This window comes from Lissotriton vulgaris, unplaced genomic scaffold (assembly GCF_964263255.1).
Source record: "Lissotriton vulgaris unplaced genomic scaffold, aLisVul1.2 SCAFFOLD_1376, whole genome shotgun sequence".
Classification (NCBI taxonomy): Eukaryota; Metazoa; Chordata; class Amphibia; order Caudata; family Salamandridae; genus Lissotriton; species Lissotriton vulgaris.
The window spans coordinates 457,690-473,199 of record NW_028254681.1 but is presented as its reverse complement, the minus strand read 5'-3'; the positions used below and the strand labels follow the sequence as shown (position 1 = coordinate 473,199).

General features: G+C 52.1%; 1 long non-coding RNA gene across 1 annotated transcript; it reads left to right on the top strand.

Annotated features, from left to right (window-relative positions):
• Nucleotides 1-1,848: 1,848 nt before the first annotated feature.
• On the top strand, nucleotides 1,849-13,732 carry LOC147659466 (uncharacterized). Its single transcript, XR_015307240.1, has 3 exons — nucleotides 1,849-1,934; nucleotides 12,169-12,259; nucleotides 13,190-13,732. It is a non-coding gene; the product is annotated as an uncharacterized LOC147659466 (long non-coding RNA).
• Nucleotides 13,733-15,510: the final 1,778 nt, after the last annotated feature.

Below are 15,510 nucleotides of genomic sequence, written 5' to 3'. Positions count from 1 at the left end.
ACTTCCTGTCTCTTTATTTCATGAACACCGAGGCTGCCTGGTCTTGGTTCCACCTCGTGCCTCTTTCTTCCCCCTACACTTCCTGTCTCTTTATCTCATGAACACCGAGGCTGCCTGGTCTTGGTTCCACCTCACGCCTCTTTCTTCCACCACCTACACTTCCTCTCTCTTTATCTCATGAATACCGAGGCGGCCTGGTCTTGATTCCACCTCACGTCTCTTTCTTCCACCCCCTACACTTCCTGTCTCTTCATCTCATGAATACCGAGGCTGCCTGGTCTTGATTCCACCTCACGTCTCTTTCTTCCACCCCCTACACTTCCTGTCTCTTTATCTCATGAATACTGAGGCTGCCTGGTCTTGATTCCACCTCATGCCTCTTTCTCCCCCCTACACTTCCTGTCTCTATACCTCATGAATACTGAGGCTGCCTGGTCATGATTCCACCTCATGCCTCTTTCTCCCCCCTACACTTCCTGTCTCTATACCTCATGAATACTGAGGCTGCCTGGTCTTGATTCCACCTCATGCCTCTTTCTTCCACCCCCTACACTTCCTGTCTCTATCTCATGAATACTGAGGCTGCCTGGTCTTGATTCCACCTCATGCCTCTTTCTTCCACCCTCTACACTTCCTGTCTCTTTATCTCATGAATACCGAGGCTGCCTGGTCTCGATTCCACCTCATTCCTCTTTCTTCCACCACCCTACACTTCCTGTCTCTTTATCTCATGAATACCGAGGCTGCCTGGTCTCGATTCCACCTCATGCCTCTTTCTTCCACCCTACACTTCCTGTCTCTTTATCTCATGAATACTGAGGCTGCCTGGTCTTGATTCCACTTCACGCCTCTTTCTTCCACCACCCTACACTTCCTGTCTCTTTATCTCATGAATACCGAGGCTGCCTGGTCTCGATTCCACCTCATGCCTCTTTCTTCCACCCTACACTTCCTGTCTTTATCTCATACTTGGAATTTTGTTTCCAATTCCTTCTCCTTTTCATGTTCACTGTTTTCCTATATTTCTATCTCTTCTGCCCAGATCTCTGTGGGCTCGCTCAGCCCTCTCTGGTTCTCTTACTCTCTCCAGGCCTCAGTTAATGTGTGATGTTGAAAGATCAGTCCCAACACCCACCTCCTGCAACCCTGGACACCGAGCGCACTCCACAGCCGGGCCGGCGTCTGCCGCTGCACTATTTACACGACTGTCTCACCAGTTCTCCGTTTAGAAACTTCTGAGGGATGAAAGAGCGCGCTGCTCGTGTGAGAATCCAACCTGTGACCAGTGGATTAAGTGCCAGTACCAGCAGCAGGAGAAAAACCCACTGAGCTGTTAGGACAATGGACAAGTTTGAGGTGGACGTTTCTACCGCCTGGACTGCTGGTCACCTCATGTCTGAAAGTGCAGACTCATGAGTAAGGGCTTGAATGCATCACTGTGTGAGTCAGAGAGACCTGGGCAGAGAGGATTGTGGGATACCTCCATCTGGATGGGATTTAAAGTGTCCGGTGTGAGTCACGAGGGTGAGGCGTCTGCTGTCCAGGCCGGACATTGAGTGGAATGACGCATCACACGGACTCCTCACGGCTGCGATCGCAGGGGGCCCTGGCACAGTCACTAGTGCTTCACAAGGAAGAATGCTCGGCTAGCGCCCAGAAGCCCCGAGGCTTTGATTGACGGACACCGCTCCCTGATGCCCTGCTCGCCTTTGATGTTATGCGGTTCATAGTCATAGACTGATTTTAAAAGACTCACTTGGAGCGCTGAAGCTGGACTTGGCTTTTATTTCAGTCCCCTCCTGATAGAGCCCGCGGTGGGCAGCCCCCGTGCCCCATGCCCGGGCATGTCGATGCCCCGGCGTCCTTGTACTCTGAGCCGAAAATGATAAATGCTCCCACCTACTAGGATCCGCAGGGGGTAGTAGCACGTTGAGGTACCCCACCCTTCGAATCCTTGAGTATTGGGACAGCACTGCGCAATGGGGAGGGACAGGCCAGGCGCTGCGCAGGAGGGGAGGGGGGGGGTGGACAGGCCAGGCGCTGCGCAGGGGGGGGGGACAGGTCCGGCGCTGCGCACGGGGGGTGGGGGGGGGGGGAGACAGGTCCGGCACTGCGCACGGGGGGGGGGAAGAACAGGCCAGGCGCTGCGCACTGGGGGGTGGGGGGGGGGGAAGAACAGGCCAGGCGCTGCGCACTGGGGGGGGGGGGAAAGAACAGAACAGGCCAGGCGCTGCGCACTGGGGGGGGGAAAGAACAGGCCAGGCCAGGCGCTGCGCACTGGCGGGTGGGGGAACAGGCCAGGCGCTGCGCACGGGGGGGGGGGGGGGGGGGTGGAACAGGCCAGGCGCTGCGCACGGGGGGGGGGGGGGGGGGGGTGGAACAGGCCAGGCGCTGCGCACGGGGAGGGGGTGGGGGGTGGAACAGGCCAGGCGCTGCGCACGGGGGGGGGTGGAACAGGCCAGGCGCTGCACACGGGGGGGGGGGGGGAACAGGCCAGGCGCTGCACACGGGGGGGGACAGGCCAGGCGCTGCGCACGGGGGGGGGGACCAGGCCAGGCGCTGCGCACTGGGGGGGGGGGGGAGACAGGCCAGGCGCTACGCACTGGTACTGGGACAGTTGTAGGAAAGTAGGATCTACTTATGGTTACCCCCACTTTTTGCTAAATGTAATACGTTTTTGACTAGTCTGACTGGGCACCTGCTAATCAGGACCCCAGTCTATCTGCTTTCTCTCTAAATGGCTATGTACTTAGGCACACTCCAGATTGGATACTGGGGTACCCTTGTCAGTCCCTAGTATATGGTACACATGTACCCAGGGGATAGGTACCCCAGAGGCCTCCCATGGGCTGAAGCATGTATTATGCCACTCATGAGAGGCCATGTAAAATGGAACAACCGGCCTGCCATTGCAGCCTGTGTAAGTTGGAGCATGCACCACTTACAATGTAGGTTTACTATATTTAAGGGTCACTGCACTTAAAACCTAGAAGTCACCCCTTCTGCAGGCCTTTATAATCCTGAAGGCAGGGTGCTTGGTTCTAAGTGAGAGGGTGCCACTGCATGAACCCCTGCTGCCTACTGAGTCCATTCTCCCGGGTTGTCAGTGAAGCAGCCATATACAACCTATAGAGAGGCATTATGCAACTGCGTGATGACCAACTCTAAAACAGCTGAAACAAACCCGGTCGTGTTTGGTGTCAAACATGTTGGAATCATACCCCCACAACAGTAAACAGTGTGGGAGGTATGATTCCACCTCTCTGTGGCGAGCTTCGTGGGGTCCCTGGTGTTCCCGGTACCAGCCTTCTAGTCCTGTACTGCACAAAATGGTTGCTGCCAGAGACATTTCTGCACTCCTGCTGCTGAGCCGAGCTCGAGCAGGGGAAGGCAGAACATTAAGGTGTGACCACCTCCCAGACAGGATTTAGTGTATTAGGTCTGGGTGGGTGCGCTTGCCAATGACCTAAAGTCTTCATGAGGGGCACATTTGGGGTCTCTGTGCAAAGTCCAGTTCAAACCAGTCCTAGGAGACATTGGCTCCTGCTCTGGTGCGTAACTGGACAAAGGAAATGGGAGTAACCTCCACTCTGTTCAGACCCTTCCCTAGGAGGGTCCCCTAATTCTTTCGAACCCTCTCCTGTGGGTACATAAGAGTTACCTGGCTGTAGGACCTTAGATTCGACATGGACAAGATACTGAACCAGAAACCACTGCACTTCGACCGTCTGGACCCGCTGGACTTAGTTTGGGCCAGACTTCATCTACCTCTGTCTGTTGCACCTTCTGTGCTCGTGCATCATACAGGCTCCGTGTAGGACCCGTGGAAGCATCAGGGACAACCAAAGATAATCTCCCTTGGAGTGAAGGAGTCACTTCCCTGCATTCGCAGGCAGCTCAACACTGCAAACCGATCTGCTGATCCGGAGCTCCTACGGACTCCGAAGGATCCAGCAACACAGGAGATGCCCCTTAAGGCCTGAGCTGCCCTCTTACTGAGTTTGAGGCCAGTGTCTCTTGCGGGGGCTGCAATACCCGAACCCCTGTGCGCCGCGTGCATTTGCAAGTGCATGTGGTTGTTGGCAATTCCTGAACAAGTGCATTGGGCTCCGAGTAGCCCCAACATCTGGCACTATTTCCTACCAAGAACTTTGACCTCACACTGGGTGCTCCGTGGGCTGTGCTGAAATCGCTCGAGGTCCTCTTGCGACTCCTGTGCCTTCGAACTGTGGGTCCAATTGATGGTCAACTTTTTACTAGTGGAGAGCATATACCAGGCCAACTTCACAGTTGCGGTCCAGGTCCGTTCTGTGCTGGTACAAGAGGTGCAATGCATTAGCTGGTCCATAGAATGACTGCAGACACTTCCCCAGTCACCTGTACACATTTACCTGTGCACCCACGGAGGTGCACAGAAGCCTCGCCCCTATTATTATTATTATATTTATTTTTATAGAGCGCGCAGCTACCCGGAGGTTTCCCGGCGCTAAAGACATTTTGAGCGAAAATACAGTACGGGGACAGAAGGGCTTATAGGAGGATTATTGGTTGAACAACAATGTTTTTAGGTTCCTACGGAATTGGAGGTAGCATTTGTCCGTGCGGAGCTGGATGGGGAGAGAATTCCAAAGAGAAGGGGCAAGGAATGAGAAGGAGCGTCCACCCATTCTTGCTCGGTTAATCCTGGGTACCTGAAACTTATGTTGGCTTGAAGAGCGGAGGGTTCTTGGAGGGCAATATTGGTGAACAAGGGTGCTCAGGTAGGATGGTGATTTGCCTGCCTTAATTCTGTGCATGAAACACAAGGCTTTACATTTTGTGCGGCTTTCGATTCGAAGCCAGTGAAGACTACGTGGACTAGAGGAGGTGTAATATTTTTTGGGCAGTTTGCAGAGCAGCCTAACCGCTTCGTTTTGTACTGTTTGAAATTTCCTCGTGACTTCTTTACAGGCTCCCAGGTACAAGATGTTGCTGTAGTCCAGTCTAGATGTGATTAGGGCCTGGACTACGTTTTTTTGTGTGTCCTGGGGGAGCATCCACATGATTTTCCTGAGCCACTTGAGGATGGTAAAACAAGTGGCTGCAACTCTGACCGCTTGTTGTTTCATAGACATTTGGTCATCAAAAATGATGCCAAGATTGCGAGCGGTTTTGGAGGGAGAGGGTGTGGGTCCCATCCGAGATGGCCAATGTTGGGGGCCCCACAAGGCAGTGTGCTTACCAAACAGAAGCAGTTCGGTCTTTCCTGCATTGAGTTTCAGTTTGTTATCATGCATCCATTTGGCAATGTTGTTAAGGCCGGAGCAGAGGGAAGACGGGTTAGAATGTGCATTAGCGGAGAGGGAATAAATGAGCTGGGTGTCATCAGCATCCGAGTAGATCGTCAACCCAGATAGTTCCGCTAAAGTAGCAAGGGGACTGATGTAAAAATTAAATAAAATGGGGCTGAGAATCGAGCCTTGGGAGGAGGGTGGAAGAGAAGACTTGGAAGGTTCTGTCAGTAAGGAAGCTTTTGAGCCATGCAAGGGCAGATCCAGATATGCCACAAGTTTGCAAGGTGTTAAGGAGGATGGTGTGGGAAACCGTGTCAAACGCGGCACTGAGGTAGAGTAAGATGAGTGCCACGGTTTCCCTATTGTCAACTTGCCGGCGTATGGTCTCGGAGACCCGTAGAAGGGTCGATTCAGTTGAGAAACCTGCCCTAAATCCTGACTGAGATGTGTGAAGGAGGTTATTTGTTTCTGTAAAGTAAGTTGGGTAACAATATGTTTTTCCAAGATTTTAGAAAATAGGGGTAGGAGCGAGATTGGGCGGAAATTAGAAGGGTCATCTGGATCCGCAGTAGCTTTCTTCAATAAGGGTGATACCATAGCATGTTTCCACGCCTTGGGGACTTTGGCTTCCCTTAAGGAGGAGTTAAGGAGCTCCAGAATGAGCATAAGGGAAGGGGTGTCGAGTGTCAGAAGGATTTGTGGGGGAAAGGGATCCATAAGGGAACCAGATTTGATAGTTTTGATGATTTCACGTAATGACAGGTTGAGCAAATCCTAGTTAGCTAAATGCTGAGAGGTGTCACCTAAAGATGGATCCGGTCTAGCATTGTCAGAGAGAGAAATCATTTTGGGAAATTCAGGTACTATTGGAGAAGAAGTTGGGTCTTTGAAATCTGCATAGATTTTAGCTATTTTGTTTATAAAAAATTCTGCGAGAACATTGCACTGTGAGGAGTCCAAGCAAGGGGCTTTCGGTTGACAGGTAGAACCAGAGAGTTCTTGCACAATTTTAAAAAGTGCTTTGGGACGGTTTTGAGCATTCTCAATAGTTAATTTGGTATATTCAGCTCTGGCTATTTTACAGTTAGCATGGTATTTCGATAGGGCAGCTTTATATAATAGCTTTATTGAGGGGTCGTCAGGTGCACGCCATCGACGCTCTAAATTTTTGCAAGCAGTTTTTTCAAGTTTAATTGAGTCTGTAAACCAAGAGGCAGGGGGATGATGTGAGTTCTGCTTTTTATTTCTTTGTGGAAGGCATACATTGATGGCAGAACTAAGCCAGTTGTGGATAACTGCGGCCTCCTCGATGTTTGTTATGTTAGTGAGGGGCCTGGTTTCTTCAAGGCGTGCATTCAGCTGGGCAGTTTCGAGTTTTTTCCAATTTCTCATTACCCTAGGTCCAGTAGGAGCAGTCTGAGAAGTGACAGGCAGGGGGACAGTTATTGTAAATTCCACCAAGTAATGGTCGGACCAGGGGATAGGTACATGTGGTTTACATACAATATTGTCAAGATTGGAGAAGATCGGATCAAGTAGATTGCCAGCCTTATGGGTTGGGCCAGAGTTGCAAAGAGTAAGGTTTAATGCTGCTAGGTCAGCTATGAGGTTGGTACTGGTGTGACAAGAGATATCATTAAAGTGGATATTTAGGTCTCCGACTATCAGAAAGTTAGTGGCATCTAACAGGAACGGGGCAATGTACTCAGGAAAGGAGGTTGCCCAGGTGCTGGCTGTGCCGGGAGCACAATAGATTAAAGCACCAGATAAGGTGAAGTTTGTGGATAGTAGGAGCTTAAAAGATCCAGCTTCGCAGTTTTGGATGTCAAGGTCTATCCATTTACAGGTGTATATATTTTGAAAAATAATTGCAATCCCACCTCCCTCTTTATGCAGTCTATTTTTGCTAATGTAGGTGTAGTTCGCGGGTAGGGCTGCTGCTATATCTGGCCCTGAGCTGTTCAACCAGGTCTCAGCACAGCACTGCCCCTAGCACAGACCCCTCCCCTCCCCTCCCCCCCACACACACACACACAGAAAACCCTATCTGGGGTTCGGACTTCCTGTCCCACTGGGACAGTAGCAAACTCCCAATCTCGGATTCCGGCAGAGGCCGCAAAGCACTGAAGCCTGCAGCATAGTACAGGTGCACCCGACAGTGCTGCGTTTCTTGGTAGCCCACGTCAGGCACCCGACAGTGCTGCGTTTTTTGGTAGCCCACGTCAGGCACCCGACAGTGCTGAGTTTCTTGGTAGCCCACGTCAGGCACCCGACAGTGCTGCGTTTCTTGGTAGCCCACGTCAGGCACCCAACAGTGCTGCGTTTCTTGGTAGCCCACGTCAGGCACCTGACAGTGCTGCGTTTCTTTATAGCCCACGTCAGGCACCTGACAGTGCTTAGTTTCTTGGTAGCCCATGTCACACCCCTGACGGTGCTGCTGTTTCACAGGCTGGACTGTTCCCACGAGGCACAGTGTCAGACTGATCCCACGAGGCACAGGGTCAGACTGATTAGCATATAGCCATGTCTGAACTGGGGAGGGGGGTGCTTGCAATGTTCAACACTCCCTCCATCATCCCCTTTGTTTTGCAGATGCACATCTGGTCAGCTTGATAGATGGTTTGAGTTCCAGGCTGAGCCCACCCACGATTTCATTTTCTGAGTTTCCAAAATTAGTACCATTGATAGTGGTAACACTACTAGCGCTTGGAGTCTGACTGGTTTGGCGATGGTTCAGTTGTCATATGGTGCATTAAACCTTAAAGCACATTGGACCTTGATGTCTGCAGGTGTGGTGGTGTCTCACTGATGTAGATTAACTCTCATTAAGAGCACTGCCCTTAAATACTGGCTGCCTCCATACACGCATTACATACTATAAGCGCCAAGAAGTCCAGGCACAAGTCCCACGACCATATATACAGCCAAACGCCCCTCGCTATGTGTATGAAGCCGGTTCTGTACATACACTATACCAAAGAAAGGTGTACTGTGAACAGAGTCCCCAGAGGCTTAAGTTGTTAATACTAAAAGCTCCGAGTGTGGTAGTGTGGTCCAGCAGTTTGGCTTATCAGAAGGTAGAGTTAAGAAGATCTTGAACACTCAGACAAGAAATGATGTCACACACTCAAGGACTGAATCCAAGACCAATTGTTTTGTATTAAAAATTATTACTTTGTTATTTTATATTTAAAATCAAGAGTAACTAAGTTGCAGGTAAGTAAGTTTTTAAAATTAGCAATATTTTTCGAATGTAGCAGGAATTTTTTTGCAAGGCAGTAATCAATGCTTTACAGTGATAGAAATACTTGATATTGCCAATGAGAACGGGAGGACTTTGCAATGCGTTGGTATGCTATGGGAGCAGAAACGTTCTACGCATTAACAGGTAACTTACTTTTCCAGTCTTCAAGGGTTTGGACCAACACTGGGACAGGAACAGTTTAAGGTAGGTAATGCACCAGCAGCGGCACAGGGCATGTCAAAGGTCACAGAGCCCAATGTTAGTCAATGGAGACTGAGGGCACCCGAAAAGGTGTGGGATTCAGTATCTACACGGCGGCCGTCAATACTGCCATGAATATTTATCGTAGCAGGGGAGCAATGTAGATGGATAATATTCATTAGACGGCCAAACCAGTTACCGTAGTGGTCGCCATCAGCAAGTTGCTGGAGATCGAATGGAGTCACTGATAACCCAGTACTTGTGGTCGTAGGGACAGAGATGGGATGGAGACAGGACATATGTGGAGGGGATGGAGTAGTTCCGCTCCTGTCGGACTGCCAGAGAGGCAGCGGTCGGGCAGGTGGTGCAGGAGGGTGCCGACAAGGCATCTTGCCCAATGGCACAGGCTCTCTGGAACAGAGCTGCGATTAGCTTGGGTCGTTGAGCCAAGAGGATCTCTAGCTCATGGGAGCCGTCCAGCTGCAGTGCTTTCATCTGGCAGGGCAGAGTCCCATCGACAAAAGTGCCGGTTCTCTACCACTGCTGTCTTAGGGTTCTTTTGCAGCAGTGCCCCCAAAGGCAGCCTTCCCGCCTCTAGTTAAGAAACCTAAGGTTCAGCAGCATGGGAGGAAGGGCAAGTATAGGAGGGGGTCGGGCAAACCAGATCAGGACAGGCGGCCCCCTACAGGTGTTCCTCTTGAACCGGCGATCCATACTGTGCCGCCCCAGGTGCCTGTGGTACCGCACAGCAGCACCCCTACGACTCCGGTGGGGCCCACACCGAACGACGAGATGGGGGCTATGTTGGCAGAACTTCGGGGGGCATTAGCTGCAATGGTCCCTAGCCCCACCGCCTTCGCTGCAAATACAGGAAGCAGTCCAGTAGTGGTTAACAACCCCCCCCCCCCTCGCACCCGTAGCGCAGCCAGTAGATGCTTGTCCAGGGGGCGCAGTAGTGGAAATTTTGAGTGCCCTGAGGGCATTGGCGCCGGGGCCGAAACCCCGGGAAATAGAAGGGGTAGGGGCATTGCCAGTGGTGGGGTCTCCCCCTCCTCCCCTTGGGACCACAGCAGCGGCTGTAGCTCCGTGGGCGCCAGGGATCCCAGAAGGGGGCGCGCTCGGCGAAATTAGCAGGCAGCTAGCCATCCTGGTCAAGGCGCTGGGCAGCAATCCACCAGCAGCGCAAAATGTGGCCCCAACCCTGCAAAAGGCACCTGAATTTTCAGGAGGTAAGCCTGAGGACGCGGGCAGGGTGGCGGAAGGGGTGGCTAAAGTAGGGGGGGCCAGGGCTATGTACTGTCCAAGCCGCGTAAGTTAGCGACGCATGTAACACCTGAAGTGAAAGAGAAAATCTTGAAAGGGGAATACATTGATATGTTCTCTTTAATTAGGCCAAAGCGTTGGGAGGTGGAAAGCAAAGACAAAGAGGGGAAGGACAGCTCCGTTAGGGACAGGAGACCGAGGGTTGAGGAGTCCATCACAAATTGGCTCTTTGGTTTTCAAGTGTTCATGACAGTCATCATGGAGAAAAAGCCTGAGTTGGCTGTGTCGTTGGTATATTACATGCATAAAATTCTGAAAGCACACACGACGCATGGTGGTACTGCATGGCTCGATTATGATAAAGACTTCAGATGGAAAAGGTTCAAGACCCAGAAATAGGGTGGGATCAGGTGGAAGACAACGTCTGGCTAGAGAGCGTAAATGGGAGATCTGAGGGGGGTTCAGGTCTAATAGGCAGCCCTTTCGGCCATCCCAGGGAGGACCTGGGGAGAAGAGGGGTACGTGCTGGGCCTTCAAAAGTCTGAACTTGGCCCACAGGTTAGTGTAAATTCAAGCATGCGTGCTCCTTCTGCGGGCACCCCTCCCACCCAGAGTTCAAATGAATCAAAAAATCCAAAGTAAAAGGAGGTAGTGGCAAGGAGATTAAGCCTCCACAGCCTTAAGTTGCCTACTCCTGTGGATATAGGGAAACAGATTTATTGGCTGAATCAGTACCCAGACCGGTCAGCAGCCAAACTACTGTACTTGGGGTTTTCAGAAGGTTTCCGCATTCCAGCACAAGGAGTTCCCCTATAGAGTATTGTAAAAACTTAGCGTCTGCGCGATTACAGCCTCAAGTAGTGGAATTGAAGGTAGAGAAGGAACTAGCGTTGGGGCGTGTTGCAGGACCTTTCCCGGTCCCGCCTCTGCCCGGTTATGTCTGTTCCCCCCTGGGTGTAGTACCCAAGAAAGAACCTGGCCAGTTTAGAATGATTCATAATCTGTCTGCGCCGCAAGGGGCCTCAGTAATCGATGCGATTGACCCATCCATGTGTTCAGTGACATATTCCTCATTCAACGCTGCCCTGAAAAAATTGAGAGAATTGGGTCCCAAAGCGATGGCCAAAATAGACATAGAACAGGCATTTCGCCTGTTGCCAGTCCACCCTGAAGATTACAAGTTGTTAGGCTTTCAGCTGAATCAGCAGTTTTATTATGACTGGTGCATGCCGATGGGGTGCGCTGTGTCTTGTAAGTACTTTGAAACCTTAAGTTCCATGCTCCAATGGTGGTTTTCTCACAGGACTGGGTGCAAAGAGGTGGTACATTACTTGGATGACTTCATGGTCATGGGTTCTGCTGTGTCAGGAGCATGTGCACAGGCGTTAGAGCAGCTGGTAGCCATGTTCAGGGAGTTTCAGATACCTTTGGCCCCCGGACAGACAGTGGGTCCGGAGACATGCATGTCCTTTTTGGGCATTGAAATTGACACAGTGGCAGGCGAGTGTAGGTTGCAGCTTGACAAGGTACAAGCCTTCCCCACAGCAATTGATTCTGCATTGGCCAGTGCCAAAGTAACTCTACACCAATTGCAGGTGTTGGTAGGCCAGTTGAACTTCGCCCTCAGGATTATCCCAATGGGCCGTCCCTTCGAGATAAATAGCAAGGGCCATGGTGGGCTTGACACAGAAGCATCACCGAGTGCGCCTTCGGGCTGAGGTGAGGGAGGACCTTAGAGTGTGGCGGGATTTCCTGGAACATTTTAATGGCGCGGTTGTGAGGCCGGCACCACCGGTGTCCAACATAGAGCTGGGCCTGTTCACGGATGCAGCAGGCAGCATTGGTTTCGGGGCAATCCTGGGTCCTCAGTGGTGTGGGGTCGAGTGGCCACAGGAGTGGCATGAGAGTCGCCTGACCAGGAACATAGCCTTCTTGGAATTATTCCCAATCCTAGTGGCAGTGACCATATGGGCAGAGCAATTCAGGAATAGGTCAGTCATATTTTGGTTGGATAACATGGCAGTAGTGGAGGCCATTAACAGGCAGAGTGCTACATGTAGGCATGTCCTGAGGGTACTGTAGCGCTTGGTGTTAACATGTTTAAAACTGAACTTGCTGTTTAGGGCGGCACACATCCCAGGGGTAGACAGTCATGCTGCTGACGCTTTGTCTCGTTCCAAGTTGCAGGACTTCCGGAGGTGTCACCCCGAGGCGGAGGATCGGATGACAGGGTTTCCACCATCACTGTGGAGGATTGGAGCCCCGCACTAGATGGCTGGTAGGTGCCTCATTGAGTGAACGCACTCGGAAAGCATATCAACAGATTATTTTGTCTTACAGGACGGTGGTGCAGAAGGCAGGTATTGCAAATTGGTTTTCAGATCAGGCAATGTACTTCTTCCTCCAAGAACTCAGGGATCAAGGCAGGCCACTCTTACGCCAGGGCCCATGTGTCAGCAGTGGGGTTCTTCGCTAGATTAGCGGGTGCACACGACCCTGGGGCATCATTTGTTGTCAGGAAGGCCTTGTCAGGGTGGGCTAAGTTAGAGGGCCCTAGGCGAGACGGTAGACGTTCTTTTGACATTAGGATCCTGGGCTGCATCTTGGGAGTCCTTCCTAGGATATGCATTTCGGTGTTTGAAAGCACGCTTTTCTCTGCAGTGTATTCTTTAGCCTTTTATGGGGCTTTTCGCTTGGGAGAGATTGTGGGGACTGCTAGAACTGACCTAGATGGGTGGGGGGGTGGGGGGGGATCCAGTTTGAGGACACCAGGATTGCCGCCGGGGAATTGGTAGTGGTCCCGAGGAAATCTAAGAACGACCAGTCAGGCAAAGGGGCGGTGATACATCTGAGCCCCGCGCCTGCGGCACCTATTTGCCCGGTCGCCTGTATGCAGGCATACTTAGTAATCTGCCCGCAGGGGAGGGGTCAGGCCCTATTCATTCACAAACAAGGAGACTGTGTCGCAGTACCAGTTTAAGGCTGTGCTGCGGAGGGCCCTGGTAGAAGTGGGACAGGGAAATTCTGGATAATCATCTCATTCCTTTAGGATAGGGGCAGCGACACTAGCAGCAGGGGCAAGACTGTCCTCTTCCGCAGTAGTGGGACGTTGGTCGTCCGAATGTTGCAAACGATACGCAAGGCCTGAGTTGCTTTGACATGATAACTTGACTATGCCTGACTTTTCCATTTCTTCTCCGATTACTAGTATGCGGAGAAAGGTGGTGTGGGTATTGGGACACTCGTTCGTGCGGCGGTGCGGTTGCAACAACGGCGAGTGCGGAAACCATCTGGCTTGGAGGGGACTGAATTCTTGTGGCATGGAGTAGGAGGAATGCGCATTCGGCATTTGCGGTGGCTCGTCGAGGATATTAAAGAACGTGAGGGACAGAAGTCCCCGGATCTGATCATCATCCACCTGGGAGGCAACGACATGGTAGATCGTGGACGCCTGGCAGTTAAAGAGGCGCTGCTCACAGAATTCGCATGGTTGGGGAGGACCTTTCCGCAGGCCAGGATCGCATGGTCCTGCATGATCCCACAACAATCTTGGGGGAATGGAATCCGGGCTAGGGTTTTGAATGTGTCGGTCAGACGTCTGAATGGGGAGTTGGCCAAGTTGTGCTCAGTGAGGGGTCGCTTGGTCCACCTCCCACACAAAATGATTTCCGGAGCTACAATGTTTCACCAAGATGGAGTTCACTTGTCGGACTTCGGCACGGACACATGGATCAGGGAAATTTTGTCCTTTGCGCAGAATTTACTTGAGGGGGGAGGGGGGGGAGGGGGGAGGGCGACGGACCTGTGGCCCTAGTCACCCTTGTGGCGGTAATGAGACATTGGACCATTGACATACACCTACACAATTGACGGGAGTCCGCCTTGCGCACTCCCTAAGCCAGCACCGAGGGTAGAGACGGTAAGCTCTCCGCAGGGAAATGGAGGCCACCAGCTGGGGAGGAGAGGGCGACAGGTACGAGCCTCCTGGGAACCTGGGCAGCCTGGTGGCCGAGGGGTGGGCCCTGGAAATGGCGGACAAGGACTCGAGGGTTGGGGCCCACCACTCAGAGGGCGCAGGTGGGTTGTACCTGGCATGGGGAACTCAGCCTGGGGAGATGCGAGCCAAAGGGCCCCTTGGTGCTGAGGGAAAGAAGAATGTTAATAATACAAATGCCAATTTGATGAATGTTTAATGCAATTTGATAATGTTTATGTTTACCTGATCTTAGCTTTGTCATGTGTAACCCCTTACGTGCTGCCTCGGTGCATTGGCCGACGGCAGCACTACCTCCTCAGTGCTGCACACGACCATTGGACGTCCATTCAGCACTAGTTCCAATGGACAGCGCAGCACTGGGGCGGAATGTTTAATAGCATCTTTGAGGTTATGATTGTTGTTATTAAACATGGCCGTTTTACACCGAGCCTTTCTCAAAGAGTTCATTGCAAGGTGGGTTTGGGCGGGCAGGGAGCATGCTGGGGGATCCGGGCCCTATTAGATCCTGCATAGAATCAATTTGGGTCTGCAGCTCGGAGCTGTGGCGAGCACACCTGGCTGACACCGCTGAATCACCGTGGGGGGAGGTAAGAAAACTGTGGGGGTGGTAAGGAACACAGTGGGGTACGACCGCCGCAATACATTGTGGGGTGCGACCGCTGCAACAGCTAGCTGATTGCGTGTCTGTTTGTGGCTGCCCACCTCCCTCCCCTTTAACCCACCAAGTGAATGCCGGCTGTGGGATCACGAGGGCTGCTGGTGAGCTTGAGAGTCCGGGCACACATGGCGCAAGGCCCAGCTGCACCAGTTTCCCTGCATGCATAAGTGCCTACTTAACTGGGTGTCCGCAGATATTTTTCTGGTAAGAAGTGAATGTTGCTGCAGACTTCATAGCCTGCACAGAATGCATCTTAAGGCCGCCACACCCCTCCAGCGGCTGCACACACTACACCCCTACCTCTCGTCCCAGTATCCTATTACTTCACGTTGTTGCTGGGGTGAGGTCTGGTGCACAGACTTACTAATGACCTGGCGCTGTGCTGTTAGGCACCCCAGTCTGTCCCGATAGGCCTGACAACATGCTGGAGTCTGATATTTGCAGCCATTATATCTTTCGCCATGATGCCCCAGAATCTTACACCTACTGCTCCGTGTGCGAGCGAGTCCTGCTCATGCCCCGCATAGTGGAGGGTGCTGGGGTGAGGCAGAGCCTCGAGCGCATCATATTGCAGATATTAGATCCACCTGACTGGACCCAGGTTATTTAGGTGGACAATCCCACATCTAGTATAGAGGATCCATCTTCCACTGCCCTGGATGCATGCAGCGTTGTGCCCGATTGCTGCACAATAGGAAAGGCGGACGCCAAACAAACCAAACTCTTGTTTGAGGGCAACTGTCACACCCGCCAGGTGGAAAAGCCCCAAGATCAAAAAAATACCACGTAGCCTGAGAATCATGTGGCGACCGTTGAGGACATCTGCTTGATAACACTGGATGTAAACTCTAACCTGAGGAGTTGAGACCCCAAA